The sequence below is a fragment of the Arachis stenosperma genome, chromosome 3, assembly GCF_014773155.1.
Source record: "Arachis stenosperma cultivar V10309 chromosome 3, arast.V10309.gnm1.PFL2, whole genome shotgun sequence".
Taxonomy (NCBI): Eukaryota; Viridiplantae; Streptophyta; class Magnoliopsida; order Fabales; family Fabaceae; genus Arachis; species Arachis stenosperma.
The window spans coordinates 112,008,272-112,019,878 of NC_080379.1; the positions used below are offsets into that span (position 1 = coordinate 112,008,272).

The 11,607-nt window shown below is 43.6% G+C and overlaps 1 non-coding gene across 1 annotated transcript; it reads right to left on the minus strand.

The window, feature by feature from the left end:
• Nucleotides 1-1,163: 1,163 nt before the first annotated feature.
• LOC130971641 (small nucleolar RNA R71) lies at nucleotides 1,164-1,270 on the minus strand. Its single transcript, XR_009082852.1, has one exon. It is a non-coding gene; the product is annotated as a small nucleolar RNA R71 (small nucleolar RNA).
• Nucleotides 1,271-11,607: the final 10,337 nt, after the last annotated feature.

Here is an 11,607-nt window from a genome sequence, read left to right on the forward strand (position 1 = left end):
ATTAATGTGATTGGTTCAAAAATTTGAAGTTTGTTACTTTCTTGTTAAGAAAGGTTCAATCTTTAAATTCTAGAATCATATCTTTTAGTTTTTTGTTAGTCAAGTAATCAATTTTAATTTTAAAAATCAAATCTTTTTCAACCTTATCTTTTCAAATCATATCTTTTTCAAAATTGATTTCAAAAATCTTTTCTAACTTCTTATCTTTTCAAAATTGATTTTCAAATCTTTTTTAACTAACTAATTAACCTTTTGTTTGTTTCTTATCTTTTTAAAAACCACCTAACCACTTTTCTCTCTCTAATTTTCGAAAATTCCCTCCTCTTTTTCAAAATTCTTTTAATCAACTAATTGTTTTAAATTTTAATTTTAATTTTATTTTTTTCTCTTAATTTTCAAAAATCACTAACCAATTTTTTAAAAATAATTTTCGAAATTCTCTCATTCTTATATTCTTCTATTTTATTTATTTATTCATTTACTAATTCTTCTCTTCATCTAAAATTTTGAACTCTCTCTTCTCCTCTGTGTTCGAATTTTTCTCATCCTTCTTCTACTCACATAAAGGAATCTCTATACCGTGACATAGAGGATTCCTCTTCTCTCTTTGTTTTCTTCTCTTTCATATGAGCAGGAACAAGAAAAAAGGTATTCTTGTTAAAGCTGATCCTGAACCTGAAAGGACCTTAAAGAGGAAGCTGAGAGCAGCTAAAGCACAGTACTTTGAAGAGGACCTAATTGAAATTTTCGAACAGGAAAAGGATATGGCAGCCGAACCCAACAACAACAATACAAGAAAGATGCTTGGTGACTTTACTGCACCAAATTCCAACTTACATGGAAGAAGCATCTCAATCCCTGCCATTGGCACAAATAACTTTGAGCTAAAGCCTCAGTTAGTTTCTCTGATGCAACAGAGCTACAAGTTTCATGGACTTCCATCAGAAGATCCTTTTCCGTTCTTAACTGAATTCTTGTAGATCTGTGATACTGTTAAAACCAATGGGGTTGATCCCGAAGTCTACAGGCTTATGCTTTTCCCTTTTGCTGTAAGAGACAGAGCTAGAGTATGGTTGGACTCTCAACCTAAAGATAGCCTGAACTCTTGGGATAAGCTGGTCACGGCCTTCTTGGCCAAGTTCTTTCCTCCTCAAAAGTTGAGTAAGATTAGAGTGGATGTCTAAACCTTCAGACAGAAAGAAGGTGAATCCAACTATGAAGCTTGGGAGAGATACAAGCAACTGACCAAAAAGTGTCCTTCTGACATGCTTTCAGAATGGACCATCCTGGATATATTCTATGATGGTCTGTCTGAATTGTCTAAGATGTCATTGGACCACTCTGCAGGTGGATCCATTCAGCTAAAGAAAATGCCTGCAGAAGCTTAGGAACTCATTGACATGGTTGTAAATAACCAATTCATGTACACCTCTGAGAGGAATCCTGTGAGTAATGGGACGTCTCAGAAGAGGGGAGTTCTTGAAATTGATGCTCTAAATGCCATATTGGCTCAGAACAAAATGTTGACTCAGCAAGTCAACATGATTTCTCAGAGTCTGAATGGATGGAAAAATGTATCCAACAGTACCAAAGAGGCATCTTCTGAAGAAGAAGCTTACGATCCTGAGAACCCTACAATAGCAGAGGTGAATTACATGGGTGAACCCTATGGAAACACCTATAATTCCTCATGGAGAAATCATCCAAATTTCTCATGGAAGGATCAACAAAAGCCCTAACAAGGCTTTAATAATGGTGGAAGGAACATGCTTAGCAATAGCAAGCCTTTTCCATAATCTTCTCAGCAACAGACAGAGAATTCTGAGCAGAGTCCCTCTAGCTTAGCAAATACAGTCTCTGATTTATCTAAGGCCACTTTAAGTTTCATGCATGAAACAAGGTCCTCCATTAGAAATTTGGAGGCACAAGTGGGTCAGCTGAGTAAGAAAATCACTAAAACTCCTCCTAGTACTCTCCCAAGCAATACAGAAGAGAATCCAAAAAGAGAGTTCAAGGCAATTGATATAATCAATATGGCCGAATGCACAAAGGAGGAGAAGGACGTGAATCCCAGTGAGGAAGACCTCCTGGGACGTCCTCTAAACAAAAAGGAGTTCCAAACTGAGGAACCTAAGAAATCTGAGGCTCACCTAGAGACCATAGAGATTCCATTAATCCTCCTTTTACCATTCATGAGCTCTGAGAACTATTCTTCCTCTGAAGAGGATGAAGATGTAACTGAAGATCAAGTTGCTTAATATCTAGGAGCCATCATGAAGCTGGATGCCAAGTTGTTTGGTAATGAGACTTGGGAAGGTGAACCTCCCTTGCTCATTAGTAAACTAGATACATGGGTTCAGCAAACTCTACCTCAAAAGAAACAAGATCTTGGTAAATTCTTAATACCCTATACCATAGGCACCATGACCTTTGAGAAGGCTCTGTGTGACCTGGGTTCAAGTATAAATCTTATGCCACTCTCTGTAATGGAGAAACTAGAGATCTTTGAGGTACAAGTTGCTAGAATCTCATTAGAGATGGTAGACAAGTCAATAAAATAAGCTTATAGATTGGTAGAGGATGTGGTGGAAAGGTTAAAGGCCTTTACATCCCTACTGATTTTATAATCTTAGACACTAGGAAGGATGAGAATGAATCCATCATTCTTGGAAGACCCTTCCTAGCTACAGCAGGAGCTGTGATTGATGTTGAAAGAGGAGAGCTAGTCCTTCAATTGAATGGGGACTACCTTGTGTTTAAAGCTCAAGGTTCTTCCTCTGCAACCATGGAGAGGAAGCATGAAAAGCTTCTCTCAACACGATCGAGAACCGACAAATGATTAGCCGTGCTGTGACAGAGCATTTGGACCATTTTCACTGAGAGGATGGGAAGTAGCCATTGACAACGGTTATGCCCTACATACAGCTTGCCATGGAAAGGAGTAAGAATGATTGGATAAAAGCAGCAGGAAAGCAGAGATTCAGAAGAAACACAGTATCTTCACGCGCTTATCTGAAATTCTCACCAAAGAATTACATAAGTATCACTATCTTTATTTTATGCTTTATTTATCCATATTTTTGAAAACCATTATAACCATTTGAATCCGCCTGATTGAGATTTACAAGATGATCATAGCTTGCTTCATACCAACAATCTCTGTGGGATCAACCCTTACTCACGTAAGGTATTACTTGGACGACCAAGTGCACCTGCTGGTTAGTTGTGCAAAGTTGTGACAAAGTGTGATTCACGTTTAAGAGCTCCAAGTTTATTGGCGCCATTGTTGATGATCACAATTTACGCGCACCGCGCAGCAGCCCCCTGAGGAGCCCAAGCAGTAGCATCGAGGACGATGCTTCATTCTAAGTGTGGGGAGGTCACCGTCGTTGCCGTCGGTGGACAGTTATTTTGGGTGAATATTTTCGGACATTTATCTCTTAGTTTATGTTATTTTGCTTTATTTTGCACTCTTTTGGGATTATTGTATATACTAGTATTGTGGATACTTTTATTTTAGTTGTTTCATACTTTATTTTAGTTAATGCATTTTGCACCTTAGATTGGATACATTTTATATTTTTAGTTGGATTTTCTTTACATAGTAGTTTTAGCTTTTTGGTTGTGATTGGAAAAATATTTTGGATTGTTGAAACCTAGTTGACCCTTTTTGCATATGAAATTTGTTTTTATTGAAAAGGGGGATAAACTAAGGAATTTTTAGAATTTCTCAATCACAACATTGCATTTAGGATAAGCCTAGTCAAAACAATGAGATTTTTTAAGGAATTTATGTATAGAGCATCACCCCAATTGATTGGAAAATTTTTGATGAACTTGCGTGAATTTTATATTTTGTGAAGCATGTTTTGAGTTAAGAACACAAGCATGTGAGATTTGAGCCTAATGGTGTGGTCTTATAGCCACTTATTTTCCCTTCTTGTGTGCAATTGTTCTCTTCCTATGATTATTGATGGTGTTTTTGCGGAAAACGAATTTTCCAAACACATAGATCCAACCGGCAAGTATACCGGGTCGCATCAAGTAATAATAACTCACAAGAGTGAGGTCGATCCCACAGGGATTGATGGATCAAGCAACTTTAGTGGGTGATTAGTTTAGTCAAGCTAACATTGAAGTGAAATTGAGTGAAATCGTAGCCAACAGAATTGTAAATGACAGGAAATTTAAAGTTGCAGAAAGTAAAATTGCAAGTAACTTAAATAACAAGAAAGTAAAATAACTGAAACTTAAATTGCAAGAAATGTAAATTGCATGAAAAGTAAAGGGGGTTGGGTGCTGGAAATTAAAATTCAACAGGAAAGTGTAAATAGCAATCAAACAGAGAAGTAAAAGGTGCAAAATCATGCAACAGATCTAAACAGAAAATGGAAATTGCTTGAAGAATTCTAAACAGAAAAGCAGTGCTTAATTTGCAGCAATTTAAAAGAATGTTGAAGATCTCAGGATTGGAGGAGACTAGATAACAAGTCTAGATCTCAAATCCTTCCTTGATCCAACAAGAACAATTGCAGAAGAAGTAAAAGAAAGCAAATTGCAGAAATTGCAGAAGAAGAAATGAACAGAAAGTAAAATTCAATTATGCAGAAAATTAAAGAAGAGATCTCAAGGTGAGATTGAAACAGAAGTTCTTCAATTCTTCACCCAAGATCCAAAGCAAGAAAAGTAAAGAGTGCTCAAGAAGGAACCAGGAGGAAGAGAGATCAATTCTCCTTCCTAATTCTCTAAGAAATTCCAAAGTTCAAAATTAAAATGCAAGTAGAAAGGAAAATTCAAAAAATAAAGTCTCGAGCTCCTCAATTACATAAAACTAGCTCCTATTTATACACTTTCTATTCTTGGATTTTGGGGTTTGGATGGGCTTTTGATTTGGTGAAGAAATGAATTAAATTAGGTTTTTAATTCAATTTCAGCCCATGAAGGAAAATTGCTTCCAGGAGGCTGCCCTGCCCTTGTGGAGGGCAGGGCAGGATTTGATGAGTGCGGCCTTGGTGCGAGCGTGGTGCACGAGTTGATGCTGCAGGATGCTGCCCTGCCCTCGCGGAGGGCAGGGCGGAAATTTTTGGTGCGCCAGAATGGTGCCCCGTGCGTGCTGCTGGTGCTGGCCGAAGCTCCTTGGTGCGCCAGAATGGTGCGCGTGTGCGTGCCACAAAAGATGCTGCCCTGCCCTTGCGGAGGGCAGGGCAATGTTTCCAATGTTGAATTTCCAAGTTCGAAACTTGGTGGATGCACACGCTACTTCTTTTCCTTGGTTTCCTTGTGTCTCCCTCTTCGAGCCTTGGTGGAAGCATTTTGGTTTATTTTCGCTTGTTTTTGGCCCTTAAAGATGCTTTCCGTTCCTGCCTCAATTGTACGCCAAATATGGATTGCTATATATCGTTGGAAAGCTCTGAATGTCAGCTTTCCAACGCAACTGGAAGCACATCAATTGGACGTCTGTAGCTCAAGTTATAGCCATTTGAAGGAGGCATGGTCATGCTGTGAGCGCCCAGATTTTACCTTAGCGAAATTCTTGCTTCCAATCCTCAATGTGCATCACGATTCTGCCCTGCCCTTGGCAAGGGCAGGGCAGTGTGCGTGCTGGCTGCTTCCTTCCTTGATTTGGTCATGGGCCACGCTTTTAAAAGCGTGGCCTAAGGCTCCAAAGTGTACCCCAACTTCAAAGTGTACCCCAAAGCTCTTTTTTTCTCTTTTTTTTGTGCTTCTTTGCTTCTTTTTCTTCTTATTTCCTACAAGATTTATAAAATTAAAATATCAAGAAAATATATCATTTAAGTACAAAAAGCATTCAATATTTAAGCACAAATCATCAATTTCTTGTATGAAAAAGCATAGAAAATGGGTATATGATGACATGTCATCACAACACCAAACTTAAATCTTGCTTGTCCCCAAGCAAGAAAAGAATCATGCAATAAAGATTGACAATCCAAGGTAAGAAGAATAGCAACTCAATGTTCATGGCAAGCTAGTTTTCTATGCATGCTACAATTACAAAAGAGATGTAAATGATTGATGCTTCTATCTAGCTTATTTTATGAAATCTTTTTCTTATAATTCTTCCTTGAAACAAGCTTTTGATTTTTTTTTCTCCTTTTGGGTGCTGTTCATACCCTAACCGAGCTCCCCAAACTCGGTAAGTTCATAGCAGGTCCGACCTTGTTCCAAGGCCTACGCCTGAGGTCGGACCTCGGACAAATAAGCTAAAGAAGGCCCATCAAAAGGAACGAAGCGCAAAAACCTAAAGGCCGAAACGGCCTAGGAAAGGCGGTTCCACAAAGATAGGGAAAAAACCCCCAAAAGATAAGATAAAGATAAGAATATCTTATCCAGGAAAGATCACGGCCAACTACTATAAATACACTGGAGCACCCAGGTATAACACACATTCTATATTCTACACATATCTGCTTGGACCCATGCTAACTTAAGCATCGGAGCGTCATTGCAGGTACCACCACCCGCCGCTCAGCGCATCAAGCTCGGGTTACGGAACCCCCACCTCGGGTCTTGCCAGAAGACCGAGCTACACGTTTCAGGTAACCCTCGGAACATTGGCGCCGTTGCCGGGGAACCTGGAAGTCATCCCTTTACCATGGCGGACGATCCTCTCAACAATGACCACGCTGCTTCAGAACAAGAGGAGGAAGTTGACACCGGAGAACGACCGGACAGCCCTCTATCACCACGCACTCCAGGAGGAAACAAACAGAATCACCCAAAGACATCACTCCCAAACAAAGATCCACAAAATCCCGAAAGAGAAAGGAGCTCGGAAATTCTAGAAGCGGTCCGGGCACAACAAAACCGACTGAAACAACTCGAAGAGGACCTAAAGAGGCAAAAAGAAACCGAACAAGATTTGAGAAGGGAGGCTCGCAAGCGCAGAGAATTAGAAGAAAAACTGCGGAAAATAGAGGCCAACCTGAAAGACCGAACAGAACGCGACACCACCCCCGAAGGCAATCATGATCCCTTCACAAAAGAGATCATGAAGGAGAAGGTACCGCGAAACTTCAAACCACCCGATATGGATCTCTACGACGGCACCACCGATCCAAGTCACCACCTCAGCAACTTCAGAAGCAGAATGTACCTAGTCGACGCCTCCGACGCGATTCGGTGCAAAGCCTTCCCCACCACTCTCACCAAGTCAGCTATGAAGTGGTTCGACAAACTGCCACCAAGATCAATCACCAGCTTCGAAGATCTAACCAAAAAATTCCTAACGAGGTTCTCCATTCAAAAGGACAAGGCAAAACATGCCCCCAGTCTACTCGGGATCAAACAAGGTAACCAAGAAACTCTCCGAGAATACATGGAGCGATTCAACAAAGCCTGCCTGGACATACAACACTTGCCCACTGAAGCGGCCATCATGGGACTAGCAAACGGCCTAAAGGAGGGACCGTTTAGCCAATCCCTATCCAAACGATACCCGACCTCCCTATACGAGGTGCAGGAGCGGGCAGAAAAATATATCAACATGGAGGAAACCTCCCAGCTAAGAGACTCTTCTAGGAAGGAATCAACCTACCCACTCCGAGATCGAGATCGGGAACAGAAGAAGAAAGAAGAACCCAGCTCGCACAAGCCACGGAAGTACCACAACTACACCCCCCTCCGAGTCTCCCTGGTAGACGTCTACAGAGAAGTGTGCCACACCGAAAAAATTCCACCGCCCCGACCTCTAAAACACAAGAGAGCAGGAAGAAATCGGTCCGAATACTGCGAATATCACAAGCTCTACGGTCATTCTACCAACGACTGCCACGACCTAAAGAATGTTATAGAAAAGCTAGCCAGAGAAGGAAAGCTCGACAGATACATAGCAGAGAAAGGAGAAGAGACCAGAAAGAGAAGGCGAGGAGACAATGAAGGTCGGGCCAAACAAGTCCCGCGAACCCCTGAAAGACACGTTCACATGATAAATGGAGGTTTTGCAGGCGGAGGAACATCCAGATCCTCGCGAAAAAGACACCTCAAAGAAGTCTATCATGTCCGAGAAGACAGTCCCCTGCCCGAGTTACCCACTATCTCATTTACCCGAGAAGATGCTCAAGGGATAATACCCGGGCACGACGATCCAATGGTGATCACCGTTATTCTAGCAAACGCCAACTTACATCGAACCCTGATTGACCAGGGAAGCTCAGCAGATATCCTGTTCAAAGCGGCCTTCGACAAGCTCGGACTTGAGGAAAAAGAGCTAAAAGCCTATCCCACCGACCTATTTGGGCTAGGAGACACCCCGATCCATCCCTTAGGATACATCTCGCTACACACTACCTTTGGAAGAGGCGAGCAATCTAAAACATTAAGCATCGACTACATTGTAGTCGACGTCACTTCAGCATACAATGCCCTCATTGGGCGACCAACCTTAAACAGACTGGCAGCTATAGTCTCGACCCCACACCTCTGTATGAAGTTCCCTACCACAAAAGGAATCGCTACCCTAAAGGGCGACCAAAAACTAGCACGGCGATGCTACAACGAAAGCCTAAGCCTAAAAGGGAAAGAGATCAACACGATAGAACTCGGACGAGTTCAAGCCCGAGAAGATCTTCGGCCACAACCAGAGGGAGAAACCGAAAAAGTCCAGATTGGGAGCACACCTGAAAAAATAACAAACATAGGGGCAAATCTCGAGGCAGGCCTAAAAGAGGAACTCATAAACCTCTTAAGGAAGAATTCCGACCTCTTCGCCTGGAAAGCCTCCGACATGCCAGGCATAAGCCCCGATCTGATGTGCCACAAGCTATCAGTATACCCGGGATCCCGACCTGTCCAACAAAGGCGCAGGAAGCTCGGGCCCGAACGCATGCAAGCAATAGAAGACCAAATACAAGCACTACTAGATGCAGGGTTCATTAGGGAAGTAAAATACCCCCTATGGCTCGCGAACGTGGTCCTGGTAAAAAAGCCCAATGGAAAATGGAGGATGTGCGTCGACTACACGGATCTCAACAAAGCCTGCCCCAAAGATCCATATCCGCTACCAAGCATCGACGCCTTAGTAGACGCAGCCTCAGGCTATAGATATCTCTCCTTCATGGACGCATACTCGGGATACAACCAAATCCCGATGTATGGACCTGACCAAGAAAAGACCTCGTTCATAACCCCAAGGGCAAACTACTGCTATGTAGTAATGCCCTTCGGGCTGAAGAACGCAGGGGCAACCTACCAGAGGCTAATGAACAAAGTATTCTCAGAGCACATCGGACTACAACTGGAGGTGTACGTCGACGACATGCTGGTAAAGACACAAGAAGACAGAAACTTGCTGACCGACCTCACCAGTGTCTTCGGCACCCTCAGAAAACACAACATGAGACTTAACCCGACGAAGTGCACCTTCGCCGCAGAAGCCGGAAAGTTCTTAGGCTTCATGCTGACTCAAAGGGGCATCGAAGCAAACCCGGACAAGAAGAGCCCGACGTGTGTCAAAGAAGTACAACAACTGAATGGAAGGCTGGCCGCCCTATCAAGATTCTTGGCAGGATCAGCAATAAAATCGCTACCTCTCTACTCACTCCTAAAGAAAGGGAAACCCTTCTCGTGGACCCCGGAGTGCGAAAAAGCCTTTCAAGAATTCAAGGAATTCCTAGGACAGCCACCAGTCCTAACCCGACCTTTAAAAGGGGAAGAGCTCGTACTATACCTCTCGGTCGGACATCGAGCAGTCGCTTCAGCATTAATACGAGAAAATGACCAAGGACAACACCCCGTATACTTTGTAAGCAAGGCACTACAAGGGGCCGAGTTAAACTATCAGAAAATAGAAAAATTCGCCTACGCCCTAGTGTTCACAGCTCGGAGGCTCCGTCCCTACTTTCAGGCCCACACCATCAAAGTCCGGACAAACCAACCCATGAGACACATCCTACAAAAAACAGACCTGGCAGGACGAATCCTACAATGGGCGGTGGAACTGTCCGAGTTCGACCTCCACTACGAAGCCCGGACTGCCATAAAATCTCAGTATCTAGCCGACTTCGTCGCAGAATACACTGAGACCCCTGGAACCCCACTCTCATGGAACCTGTATGTCGACGGGTCCTCAAACAAAACAGGAAGTGGAGCGGGGGTTATACTCGAAAGCGACCAAGGAACGCGGATAGAACTATCCCTAAAATTCGAGTTCCAGGCTTCGAACAACCGAGCCGAATACGAGGCCCTACTAGCAGGACTAAAACTAGCCGAAGAGGTCGGAGCCCAGAAAATCACAATCTTCAGCGACTCCCAGGTCGTCACATCACAAGTAAATGGAAACTACCAGGCCAAAGACCCAACTATGAAGAAATACCTGGACCAAACGCAGGCACGATCACGCCACTTTTCAGAAATACAGATCCAGCACATACCTCGGGAACAAAATGCCCGGGCAGATGCCCTCTCAAAGCTTGCCAGCACCAAGCCCGGTGGCAACAACAGAAGTCTCCTCCAGGAAACCTTACGATCTCCCTCCGTGCTAAGAGAGGAAGAAACACTAAATATATCCGACCAACAGCGAGGATGGATGACCCCCATACTCAGCTACCTGAAGTCGGGAACTCTCCCCGCCGAAAGAAAGGAAGCTAAAAGACTTACGAAAGACGCCCAGAATTATACACTAATACACGATGTATTATACAGAAGAGGATTCTCAAACCCCCTCCTTAGGTGCGTCCCGACCTCAGAAACAAAGAGCGTCCTCGAAGAAGTCCACGAAGGCATGTGTGGGAACCATCTCGGAGCTCGGGCACTATCCAAAAAAGTAGTCAGAGCCGGGTTCTACTGGCCGACCTTGCAAAGAGACGCAACAGAGTTTGTGAAAATATGCCCCCCTGCCAAAAACACGCCAATTTTCACAAGGCACCACCCGAAGACCTTATCAGCATCACTGCGCCATGGCCCTTCGCAAAATGGGGACTCGACCTACTCGGCCCGTTCCCACAAGGACCGGGGCAAGTCAAATACCTCATAGTAGGGGTCGACTACTTCACAAAGTGGATCGAAGCTGAACCCTTAGCCACCATTACGGCTCAGAAAAGCCGCAAATTCCTATACAAGAACATTGTCACAAGGTTCAGAGTCCCCTACTCCATCACAACAGACAATGGAACACAGTTCACGGACACAAGTTTTCAGAAATTGGTGACCGAACTAAAAATCAAACAGCAATTCACATCAGTCGAGCACCCACAAGCCAATGGGCAAGCAGAAGCTGCAAATAAAGTCATCTTGGCCGGGTTAAAACGAAGACTCCAAGAAGCCAAAGGGGCATGGGCTGAAGAGCTCCCCCAGGTGCTATGGGCATATCGGACAACCCCACACTCTACAACGGGAGAATTGCCATTCCGACTAGCTTATGGAATGGAGGCAATGATTCCTATTGAAATAGAGGAAGGATCACCTAGAACCATCTTCTACAACGAAGAAGATAACCCGCAGGCACAAAGGGAAGAACTCGACCTCCTCCCCGAGGTCCGAGAAGGAGCTCGGATTCGAGAAGAAGCCTTAAAACGGCGAACGGCCCTCAGATACAATCAGAAAGTAATAAAGCGAAGCTTCTCCATTCATGACCTGATTCTAATCCGA